The sequence below is a fragment of the Perca flavescens genome, chromosome 7 (genome assembly GCF_004354835.1).
Source record: "Perca flavescens isolate YP-PL-M2 chromosome 7, PFLA_1.0, whole genome shotgun sequence".
NCBI classification, from domain to species: domain Eukaryota; kingdom Metazoa; phylum Chordata; class Actinopteri; order Perciformes; family Percidae; genus Perca; species Perca flavescens.
The window spans coordinates 2,012,606-2,024,661 of record NC_041337.1 but is presented as its reverse complement, the minus strand read 5'-3'; positions in this window follow the sequence as shown (position 1 = coordinate 2,024,661).

Here is a 12,056-nt window from a genome sequence, read left to right as displayed (position 1 = left end):
TGTCATTTCCAAGGCAACAGCGCCAGCATAGCCTACCAGTGTTGCTTTAAGCCCAGACTAAAATTACTTTGGAAACCTATACTCTTGATAATGCTCGGGGGGAATTTTATTTCATAATGTCACATGATATTTATTACCCTCTCTCCCTGACTCTCTGTCTCTACCCGCCGCAGACAACGCCCCAAGAGAAATACATTAATATGGCTATGAAATAGATAATAAAATACATAAATGAGGCAATACATATGACATTAGTCATTTTAGTTCAATAGCCTATACATTGTTTTACTCTTATTTATTGCTCAAATGCTGTATTACTGTACTAGATTAAATTTAGCTGCAGGCCCCATTAAACATTGTTTTCAAAACATAAGCCGGGTTTTAACTTTTTAACTTCAACAATCCCTCATTTTTCACACCTTTGGTGTGAAAACACTATGAATGTTAATGAAAACAATGTCATTACATAAACATACAACAAAAATGTAGACATTAGCAAAATGTGTTTGATTTATACAAGAAATTATTTTTCATCTCTGACCTCATCTTATCTGACTCCATATCTTGTATCAAGAAGGTTATTTTCTCTTAACAAAATATGTTTCGCTGGTTTTACTCACAGTGATTAGTGACTTGCATTCCATTTGAAACAAAAACAGAAACACTTAATTAAATCAGAAGATATTAAAGCTGTTGACCAGGTAAAGACAATGGAAGGGAAAACATCTTAGAAATCAAAGAAAACAAAACCAAATTCAAGTTTCCACACTGCACTTCAAATACTGCACAAGGAATAACTCACATCTGTAATGCAGTCAGGTGGGCTGAAATCTATTCTATGGCAGAAAATATCTTTTATCTGGCTCAAGGAAAAAATGCATTAGGTTTGATCTTAATCTCAAAGGAGCTAAAAAACTGATATACACACACTTCAATATATGCTGTCAATTCAGATGGAGTGAGCACAAAGAAACAGTCTTCATCATTTTCCATTCTGTAGTGAAAGATGCACACTGGGGAAAAAAGTCTGAAATCCAGATTTTGAAAGGTTTTTGTTCAGTCTTGTCCAATCTGAAAATTTGGGACAAAATCTCAGATCGCTGCTGGTTCATTCTCATGCACCCAGCGCCAGGCGGCAACGTCACCAAAAACCTTAGCAGGCTACGGCGCACTCTTGACGTCACATTTGCGCGCCTAGCTTGGCTGCAGCTGCTGTAAAAACTGCTCTTATCCTCCTGAGCATTCTGGCCCTTTAACCGTTGAAACATGAAGGTGACAGATCAGAGGGGAGCCCAGGGTCTCCTTGTGGATTTACTGCTGACCCAATTCTCCTCACTCCCCTTGTTGGCGTTGGTGTCCATCCTACTGTGCTGGCATTCAAGCGTTACATCTTGTAGGAAAAAGCCATCCTTAGCTTTTTTGGTGTGTCAGCAGGCCCAGGGTCAGGGGGTGGGATCCAGTCTCCTTGCTCTGTCAGGAAACCACCGCAGGAATTCAGCAGCAGTGATGCTCCATGCTCTCCGTCAGCGTCTGGTCAGATGAACTGAGTTCCCGTAGGCACTCTGCTGGGCTTGAAGTTGAAGTGTGAACCTGGTTCCTTGTGATGCGTCTCTCCCACTCCACTGCAGCGCTGGTGTCCAGCAGCACCTTGCATGAATCTGTCCTGGATTCCTTCATCTCCTTGATCAGATGTAGTCATCATCAGCAGGAATCTGGAGGCTGCTTTCACCTGTGAATAAAATGGCTTTGACACACTGACTTTTTGCAAAAGTCATATTAGTGTTTTCATTTCAGGCAATGTCTAGGGGTGAAAACAATGAAGAAGAAAAAATTTGATAGTTTGTCCTTGATTTGTCCATTAATTTCTCATGGGAGGAGAAATTTCCTTTGTCATCTGTGTTTTCCAAAGTCCTTAAGACAATGGGCAAAACGCTTCAGTCCATAACACAATAAATGATCCCAAAAAGTCATGAGTCCATTGTAAACATACAGTACAGATCATCAATTACAAAAACACAAAAACAAAAAAATAAAAACTCCACAATTTTCTTTCTCAATGGGGGAATGTGGGCTGGGTGATTCATCTTTTACTATTACTTCAAACATTTTTAACAAACTTGATCAGCAAATTGCTATTTTTTGAGCATATCAATTTCTATATAAGTCCCGTGTCATTCTTTTGTGCCACATTTAATACCCTGAGAAGAAGATTTGCATAGCACTCTGTGTGGCCACACAGAAGTCCTATAAATCCTCCAGTCTCCCCCTCTTTTTAATTTATTTTTTAACAAAATATTTACAATTAGGGAATAAAAATAATAAAAAATCAACAAACCAAAAAATGTAAAAGAAAAGATAAAAGATAACAGAAGGATCATAGTAAAATGTATAAAAAATGTAGCAGAAGAAAAACAAACTCAAAATCCAGTAACCTACTTAGAATATAATGATTAATCCCTTATTTCAATTACAAAATATTCTGGCATAGGGGAACATATCAAATAGTTTAGAGAGAAGATTACAATGATTCAAGCATTCACTCAGGAAATTTGTCTGCATCTATTGCATTGAATGAGGTGTGAAAACCCCCCTGTCTCCTAAACGGTCCTCCATTAACACAGGAGACGATACTCTAAGAGTTTGTTTATTTGAAGAATAACTGAAACTTAGTCAAGGAACAGAAAAATGGATTTAAAGGTATTATCCATTTCTGTCCCTACAGAACAACACTAAACATGAACAAAAAATGTAATCAAATGAAACCAATCATTTCCAATATTCAACGTTTTAGCAGCCATCTTTGCCCCCTCGAAACACATTTTCATACATTTTTAACTGCTTAGCACATTTTCATACATTCACTGAGAAACTCCATTCAAACTTTAAAATGTTCCACGTCTTTCATACATTCAGGGTCGGCGCCCAACTCTTCAAAGACATTCATACAGATTAATCCATTTTCTCACTGCTCCACCCTTTTCCACAAAAATCCAAACAGCCATCCAGTTAGCCTTTCGATCATAAAGCATTCACAATGCAATCTCTTCAGAAATTTCATTTCTCTAGTTTACCGTATTTTTTTCATAGTCTGACCCCTAGCTGGTTTTAGTAGACGCTCTGTTGTAATGATTTACCAACCAGATGGAGTCGCTGTTCGTTATAACACTCAGGAAATGGAATTTCCAATGCAAAACTCAACACAAACGAACATTCACAACCACACTGCTCTGTAACCTCAACACGTCCACAAACCCACCGCTGAGCTGCACGCTCTCAATTTAAACAAAACAATCTTATTTACAATTTTTCACAAAAACACACACAGCGCGCGCGAGTCGCTGCCGCAGACTCAAATCCCAACACCACAATTCTTATAAAATGTATTTACAGTAGGCCTTTCTTTACAATTCCTAAGTGTTTTCACACAATTTGACTATACCTATTATTAAATTGATTTTCCTATTTCCATACTATGGTCACGAGAAAAAACTGGGGGGTCTTCCACTGACGCTTTATTTCCACCGTCGCCGCAAAATCAGCTTTACCAAGTCCTACTTCCCCACAGCTGTTTAAGCTGGCTTTAAAAAAGTCTTAATGTTTTCCTTCGTGCCTTCACAAAGACTAATTCTCTGTCGCCGTCCCCCGGCCTTTCTATTTAAAATGTATTCACTGGTCTAAACCCGGTCGAGTTCAAATCGATCCTCTAATACTGCACGCGAATCAAACGCTGTAACCTAGTTAGTGCACTTCATATTTAAAATTTATCACAATCTAAAATCAGCCAAACTCAAATGGACTTCTAATAAAATGCACGCGAATCAAACGCTACTCGGGTCTCCCGTCCCGGTCGGTCTGTGCATTTTTCCATGGACCTTCTTTCAGGCTTTTTAAGCTTTAACCCATACAAATCACACACAATCACATACATTGCCCTCGACTTATCGTTCTCAACGCAGTTCTCAATTGGGCATTACTTTATCAATACTTGTACAGATTTTAATAGACTTACGAGTTTGACGCTGCTGATCTCTCCCACCTAAATCTTCCTAAATTAACTATTTGCAGATTTTCGATAAAAACAGGTTCTGGCTCACCTTTTCATTTCGGGCCCTTTTTTCCTTTTAATCCTCCAAAAATCCACGTCAGGGGTCACCATCTGTTAAGAATTCTCTAAATAACGTGTTCGTTCTGATTTCTGGAGGAAGGAGGAGAGGCTGTGGTCGAATTGAAAGTTAAGCAAAAGGTTTAATGAAACTGCATGAAAACGACAAGACAAAACACAATCAACATAAAACATGAAAACACTGCAGCTGACAGCGGACTGATCTCATGCTTCTCCTTGTGGAGTCACAGAAGAACAGTCATGTGACATGACAAACAATACGCTGTAAACAGCGGACTTCAACGTGCTTCCCCTGTCGGGGTCACAGATTGAAGTGCCGAAATCACATCAGTTTCCGAATTATATTCTTGTGGAATTGTGGGTCTCTGATTAAAGACACACCTCTGATTTCAGGTTTACTCCAGGTCACAGACAAAGGTCGTTTCACATGGTAGTGCCGATTCTGTTCAAGTTTACAGAGTTTGTATTTCCTTTGTTCTAATCACGTCTGGCCCTGCAGGGAGTGGCTCTCCAAAACCAGAAACAATAGTTACCTTTCCTGTGGGGACAATGAGTCTTCTTCATATGCTAAATGTCAGACATGACCTGATTCATTCTTTAGAAGCTAGGTTTTAGGTGAGACACTCAAATGCTGTATTAGTGTACTTGATTAAATTTAGCTGCAGGCCCCATTAAACATTGTTTTCAAAACATAAGCCGGGTTTTAACTTTTTAACTTCAACAGAAGCTCTTTGGGCTGCATGTTTGTGTCAAAGGTGCTATATAAATAAAGTGGAGTTGAGTAGTCCTGTAATTAGACTGCTCGTGTTTAATACGTCTTTTTGTGATGACAGTGTTGTGGACAAACCTCTTACCCAGGTCAGTACAGTATCTCTGTCTCGTTGCTCTGATTGTATTTGAATTGTTTTTTCATACAGTGTTACGTAGGTGTTTGTATTTTTTTGTTGTGTGTGTGTGCGCGCCTCCTTCCTCTCTTCTCCATGTTGGTTTGTCTTGGATTTTTCAACTTGCAGACTTTACTAATCAAGGAATTTTCAGGGAGACCAAGGTGTTGCAAAACACAGGGATTAAAGTGAAAAAAATCTAGTCATAAGTTGTTCACATCTACCTATACAGATAGCTCCCCTTTTGTGATCTATCCATATTGGTTTTTAATGTACAAGAAGATGCAAACAGCAAAGTAAAGGGAGTATAGCTAGTGTTCTCCTTTCCTGATGAACATAACAATATTTCAGTACCATCCCACGACTAACTATTGCTGTTCTTTTCTACTGCGGCAATCATATTGTAAAGGTTTATCTTACACTCTAACATGCGTCACAAACGCGATTGACCATCTAACATAACGGTTCACAATAATGACAAATAGTCTTTTGCATGATTGTATTATTATTATTATTATTATTATTATTATTATTATTATTATTATTATTATTTTATGTTAACATGCTCAGTCAAAACCTTCCGTTGCAAAGTGTGAAAGATTGTGGACATGACGGGATAATAAATTGCATTCAGTACGGTTTTTACAGGCTACACCCAGGACTTTTTAAGACCGTTATACCACCTAGGATGAAATTTAATGCCAACTTAAGCCATATAATGAAAAATCTGTGTGGATTTTAGGCCTGAGAAAAGCATGATTTACCAGGTAATGACATTTTATTATAATATTCAACAATCATATTTGGTTCACAACAGCTTTGTAAGGCATGTTTGTAATCTAATAACATCACATAATAAAGTATTTTTTGCATGAATCGCTTTTATGCTATGAAACTTAAAAAAACAAAAATAAAAAAATAAAAATGTGTGCATATGGAGGTGTCATAATTAGTTCCACCTAGATAAGACAATATAATGTAATATAATAAGCCAATGTAAATGCCAATTGCTTCAGTGATTGTTTCATCCCGTTCTGCTTATGCGTCTAAAGGCTGCATAATAGCAGCGGGTATAAAGAGTTGGGCTCAGGGTTTTTTTTCTCACCCCGGTGATCGGCACATCTGGGTGATACTGTCAAATGTGTGTTAGCATGTTGGCTGCATTTCAAACACATCCTACCAAAGGTGGAGCACTGCAGACACCATCATTGTCTTATTCATAGCCCTCTCTCCATTGCTAGCTGATCAGGAACCAGCAGGCGGGTCTTCCAGCTCCCCCGTTTCATTAGCACTAGACTGAATTGCACGCCAATCCACTTTTTATGCTAACCTCAGCCCCACTGCTCTCAGCCTGGTCCGCCAGCTGGTCCACATCTTTGGCCAGACCTTCAGACACTTGCCCATTCTAACCGACGAGCTAACGTTAGCTTAGTTAGTAGCACGGTGCAAAACATTTTGTTTTCTTTCTTGACAACTGATTGATTTGCGCCCGAGCTTGGATGTTTAGGGCCAGAGCTTTCTCACCATGTCCACGAATTTAAGATAAAACACCATGTTACGCCGTTATTATTGTTATAGCCTAGCTACATCCATGTGTCGCGCACCCCGCGTCTGTGCCATGGTCCGCGCACACTCCATGTTCAAGAGCGTAAAGAAAAACATTGACGTAAATAGTACCTATACTGTCATATTACATCCCAGTCACACAGAGTAAATTGTAAAGTCATACACACACACACACACACACACACACAAAGCATTTATTTAGGACGTTTCATCCTACGGACAAGATGTAATTGAAGACCTTTGTAAACAAAATGTGTAACTTTGTGAACTTTATTCAAGACTTTTAAGGGCCCCCACATTTTTTTATCATCAGATCTGCAGCGATCTCAGATGTGGCATTTCTAAAATCAAATTGACGGAAATCCGTTGTAACGACGGAGAATTTTAATCCCTGAAAACATAAGATCTTAATTCAACCAAAGACCTGAGTTACTCTGTAGAGGAACTGAAGACATTCTCTAGCATGCCAGTCATTTATACATTTGGGAGGTTGGAGTCCATATCAGTACATCAGGCGTTTAAATTAGGTACCACATAAGGCCATCAACCTTGCTGTCCCTGGCTGTACGATCAGATGTTAACTTCCCGTACATCTGGTCTTGACTAGATATTTTACGTCCTGATAGGGATTAGGGAGAAAAAAATTGTTAGGTTTCTAAAGGAAGGATGGGAGGAGCTTGTAGCAAAATTATCTATATAATTTATTAATAATACAAACAGAAGACATGGAACACTGCCTCACAGAAGTTAAAAAACAAAAGCGAGCTTGCTATGGACAGGCAGAGGTCGATCAACTTCACATGCTTCACTCAGCATTGTCTTGAAGGTCCCTGCCCTCCTGGTTGGACTCAGTTCGGCTCTCGCTGTTTCAGGTTCAACATCCAGGGAAAGAATTGGATCGATGCAGAGGTACAGCAGTTTTATCAAGACTTTCCTGACGTATATTTAGATTTCTAGTGGCGGTGTCCTCTAGTGGCCATAGTAGTTATGACATAAATCACTTTACTTCCTGCCGTGCTGCCGTCAATAACTACTGTGGCCATTAGAGGGCGCCACCACTATAAACCTAAATATGAGTCCTAATTGCTGCTTGAACAAATGACATATTGGGGGGAGGATAGTCTCTAAAGTGTATTAATACTTTGTTAAAGTAAAAGTCTTGTATTGTCCAAAGGACAATCTATTGTTATTGTCATTTTCTCAAAACTCAAAAGTAGAATTTCTGCAGTAATCAAACAATAGATTTTACAAAAAACAAACATTCTTACAGAAATAAAGAAAAATAGAATCACAAATCATCAAATTTAGCAACAAAACAAAAGTAAAAAAAACTATTACTAGATACTGTAAATTTCTATTGGGAAAAAAAACATACTTGTTTTGTGTGCGTGCGTGCGTGCGTGTGTGGATCTGGCCACAAGAACTTGTCAACATCACAGGCGATGTCTCTTCCACGTCCGACTCCTCTCTCTCTCTCTCTTTGTCCTGCTCTTACTCTGACTCCATTGCCTCCATGCTTGCCAAGTTCTCAAAATGGCTTACCTGAGGCCTATTTGTAGTGCTAAGGATCAGACCGATTGGTGTTCTTTTTTCTGCAAGTGTTTTCAGGTCTGTATGTATGTGGCTACAATTGCCAGATGAGTTTTGCATTTTGAACAGAGTGTTTTCCCAATGACAACAGCAGATTTCATTTTTGAAAAAAAGTGTCTAATGCAGCGGTTCTCAAAGTGTGGGGCGCGCCCCACTGGTGGGAAATAGAGATCTGACAGGTGAGGCGTGCCAAACGGGAGGAATTTTTCGTTTTTATGCCTTTATATCTTTATCCAGAAATCCCAACTGTTCCATATTGATAGCGGCTCCTTGACGCCCGCATATGACATCCAATCTGGAGCAAGACCGCGCACTAGACCAAGACGGTATGGCTGCAACCTGGAGCCTCATGCCGACCCGTCTCATGCCATCCCGCCTGGTGCCGTCCCCGAGCTTCTACTTTTCAAAATAAAAGCTGGCGTCTGGAATAAAATACTTTACTACTTTAATACTTTATTACCAATACATATAATTCTGCCAAAAAAAAGATGCCAAAAAATCCACAGCAATCTCTATCCCCACAGCCGCTCTGCTGCTGTTGGAAAATTCTGCTTAACGTGAAAAAGCTTAACATGGTTTAATGTACCTCAACAACGATCAATGATCACCAATGAACACTTGTAATGAACACTTAAGCCTGTCAAAAGAACTAAACCGAAATCCAAATGTGGTGATGATTGATCATTGTTTAGGTACATTAAACCACGTTAAGCTTTTTCATGTTAGGACATATAAAGCCCATGAGAAGCGCTGCCCTGCTGAAAATGTGAAGCAGAAACAAGTCAGATGTCAGATAACGTCCATGATAATAGGACTTTGGGTTCGATTTTTTGACAGTTTTCAGTGGTTATGAGGAGCAATATGAGAGAGAAATTTGGTTATCATTGATCATTGTTTACGTACATTAAACCACGTTTTTATTCATTAGTAAGCTACAGGATAGCGTCTTTCAAAGGTGACCTGCACAAAAAAAAATGTATGCGTCATTGTATCAGCACTTCTGGAAATGTACTTCCAAATGCGTCTCTGTCCCCAGCACATTTCAAACCAAACTGACGCCCATGGATTTACCCGTGAATCAATGTGGAAAATAATTTGATTTCGTATTGTTGACCCTCTGAATTTACCTGAATTTGGAACTAAAAGTACTGAAACCACAGTGCAGAAATACTACTTCTAGTTATTAGAGACAATCCTGAAAATAATACTTGTAAAAGGTACAAAAGTATCAGCATCAAAATACATGTTGGAGCCATAATGTAACTTTCTTTTGTTTATATAGCAGGTTGGTGCATTGACACAGGAAATGCTTATAGGAATCAACAGCCACAGGTACAGGTGGGTGGCAAAAGAGAAGGCAAACGGGTCGGTTTCAGAAAGCAGGTTTAGTGAAAACTCTGAGTTTGTTAACCCTGAGATGAGGGAAACTCAGAGTTTTCCGTTTCAGAAAGAGAGGTTAATCAAACCTGAGAGAGAGGGGTAACTCCAGCCCGTTTCAGAAAGAGAGGTAACTTAAAGGGATACTTCACCGATTTAGCATTAAGCTTTGTATCATTAGAAACCCGGTAGTATTTTCAAATGACCGTGCTTTCCTCCCTCATGTCTCCCTGAGACGAAAGATCTCTGTATTGTGGGTCTGGAAAAAATCTTCCGATGACGGAAAACAATGATTTTTGCATCATCGGATGATTTTTTTCCCAGAGGCAATGGACTACAGGCAGTAGTAGGAGCTAGTAGTAGGAGTAGTAGGACCCCTACTTACAGCACACGTTAACACTGTTGGAAAACATTCCTCCTATTTTAGTAAGACAATATAATGTGCAGAGATCATTCTGACCAAGATAATCATGATTGTGGGACAGCTGTGTTTGTCATGTTTCCTTAAAGGCTCCCATTCACAAATTATCGAGAGTTCCAAAACCTCAAAAAAGTCCTATGTTAGGACTCTCGCTTCAGTTTGCTGACGCTGCATTTTTTTTCGTTAACCACTGTAGTTTTCACAGCTTCACGTGTTGCGAAACTTCCTCCAGCAGAAAGGGAACAACGTTTAAAATTTTACAGCTGCTGATGAGACGTAACCGATGCGGGCTATTTACAAACAGGGGGCACTTGGGTAAAACCGCAGATTGTCTGCCACATGAGCGAGAAGAGACAAGTTGCGCTTTCAATATGCGTTCGTGGGAGGGTCGTGGGGAAAGTGGGAGTTCCACCCAAAAAGGTGGGAGGATAAGCGCAAAGTGCGCCTAATTATATATTCCGTGGTATTTACAAAGACTGTCAGTAAGAGCGCGTCTCTATTCTGCGGGGGAAATTCTCCGCCTTTTAAAAGCAGGTCTAAACCAGCCGCAATCGAGTTTCCTTGTAGACCTTTATGCCGCTGGTGAAATGGCAACAGTAATCTGAGCAAGACGAAGACATAGGCGAGTCTGAAAATATTTTTAACACAAGAATCACACTTTGTCAGTGAACACAACATTATTTAGCGTTACAGATCAAGCAGCCATGCAATATTAGAGTTACTGGAAGAAATCAAAGATGACATTGAATCACCCACTCAGCGTTCACATTCCATTCCAGCAGTTGTTAAACTCCTCGCTACATTACAAATATCGGCATCAGGATCATTTCAAACAGTCATAGCATCAGCAGTGGGAATATCGCAGTCTGCACTCAGCCGTATCATAGCACAAGTACCGCTTCGCTACAGCGCAATTTACGGTATAGTGGGCGGAGAAAGACGCTGATTGCCTGATGGGTGTCAGGGTTGATAAATACTACGCAAAATGTGGAAGCATAACGTGCGCTATTACCAAACTCACATAAACAGACGCAGCGCAAACTGCGCTAGTGTTAGTAAATCTAGCCCTCTGCGTTTTACTGCCTCCTTATCTACACAGAAAAATTTGCTTTTTTTATTAACAGACATTAGTATTAAAGTCTGCAGCGGTCAGTGAGAAAACACCAACACAACAAAAGTAGAAAATACTCCAGTACAAGTAAAAGTCTTGCATTCAAAATCATCCTACTCAAGTAAAAGTATTATCAGTAAAATATACTTTAAGCAGTAAAAGTAAGGACTCAACTGTGTCCACTTTCAACTGTGTCCACTTTCATCTGGTGTTTTTTTTGTTTGTCTCTAACATTTTATTAGCACCTTCAGACAAAACACAAAACAAATACGTGCCGGGTAATGTCAGATGGTGCACAGAACAGAGAAACACAAATTGAACAAGAACAAAAACCCTCTCCCAACCCTAACACTGCGGTCTCGAGGAAAACAAAATAAACAAACAGAAATCACACCTTGCCTAGTCACTCTCCTCTAGTTCTTATGGCGCTTAGGTCTGATATTTGTGCTGCTGTGCTTTTCCATAGGCTGATAGTTGATGATTTGGCTTTGTTAATCATTTCTGTAGAGAGCTCAAGCATAACTATGTCCAGAAAATACACCAACCACTGTTTTATACAAAGCGAGTGAGGGGGGAGCCAGCATTGAGCTATCATTTTCTTGGTTGCAGTTTAGCCGGCTAGCCAAATTTTCCTCTGTCTCCCAAGCAGGTGTAGGAATTCACTATCTAATATCACATCAGATATTATTGATGTTTTTTTATTCCAAAATTCGTGCACCTGTTCACACTCCCAGATCATGTGTAGGAAAGTTCCAGCTTGTTCAGGTTGACAAAACATGCAATAGGGAGTGGGAATGACTTTAGAGACGTATCTCTTCTGAGGAGTCCAATGTGTCCTATGGCATATGTTGAAATGGATTTGCTGGTGATTTGGGTTCTTGGAACAGTGGAAAATGTCCCAAACTGTCTCCCAATTAATTGCGTTCCCCTCAGGGCTCAGCTTTCATTCCCATTTCTTTACTATTGGGAGTTCTCCTATAGATA